The following is a 1,252-nucleotide window of genomic DNA, read 5'->3' on the forward strand; positions in this document are numbered from 1 at the left end:
AAAACAATCACCTGTGCAAACGGCCACACCTGTTTAAGACAATCACCTGTACAAACGGCCACCTGTACAACATAATCACCTGTACAAACGGTCACACATGTCCAAGACAATCACCTGTACAAACGGTCACACATGTCCAGGACAATCACCTGTACCAACGGTCACCTGTACAAAACAATCGCCTGTACAAACGACCATCATCCACTTCCCTCTTTCGTTATTTTCTACATTATAAGGACACTGTCCAAGATGATTATCCACCTGTCTAAAACAACCGCTTTTCACCACAACGATCGATAGCTGTCTTGTACAATTTCTATTGTACTCGATGAAATTGGACACGCTTCTTTCCTGAGCAACATCGTCTCAACACAAATCACACACTGTTAGAAGCTACCATTCACACACCGTTTGGAACCACATATTACACACCTTGTTTTATTAATTTTGTAAGTGTATTACGGCGCTCGCAATTGCATAAGGTCATATGAGAGCGTGGGGCAAATCAAACATTTTCAGTTGGTAGGAAATTTAGAATTTTGCCCGGGTGACAGCCGAAGCCTACTCTTGTCGATTTTAGACCACAAAGGGATCTTTAACGTGCGCAACTTGCATATCACATACCACACACTGTTTGGAACCACGCAGCACACATTGTTTGGAGCAACACACCACACAGCACACACCTTTTGGAGCAACACATCACACCTTGTTTTGTCCATGTGAGGAACGTAACGACCAAATGGCTTTTCATAGCCAAGTGGAGTATTAGCTCTGTGCTAAATTATTGACACCTACTCTTTCTTCGTAATCGATGACCAATCAGGCGCTGCAGATTGATTTTTTTTTTGTTGCTTTCCTTGATCGATTCGGAAAAAAAATGTCGGAACAGTGAGATGACTAGAAAACCGAGACACGGGAACAAAAACAAAATGGAAAACAAAAAGCTAAAATCAAATTCAAAACATAAAAGATGAATGAACATACCAGTGACGCCCTCTAACCACTCACACCCAGGTAGAGACCCCAGCGTTCTATTGTTAGTTTAGGTTTAGTAAGTGTTTTACGGCACTTTCAACACAATAAGGTCGTATAAATGCCGAAGATTAGAGGTGCTACAAGAGAGTAACAAACTCAAAAAAGAAGGTGGAGCGATTTTTAAGGAAGACAGATGTTTGATAGGAAAGAAGAAAGCAAACCACACCACAGCACTCACTTACCATTCTCTTTTATTGTTTGTTACACCCAACCC

The sequence above is a fragment of the Aplysia californica genome, unplaced genomic scaffold (genome assembly GCF_000002075.1).
Source record: "Aplysia californica isolate F4 #8 unplaced genomic scaffold, AplCal3.0 scaffold00250, whole genome shotgun sequence".
In the NCBI taxonomy this organism is placed as follows: domain Eukaryota; kingdom Metazoa; phylum Mollusca; class Gastropoda; order Aplysiida; family Aplysiidae; genus Aplysia; species Aplysia californica.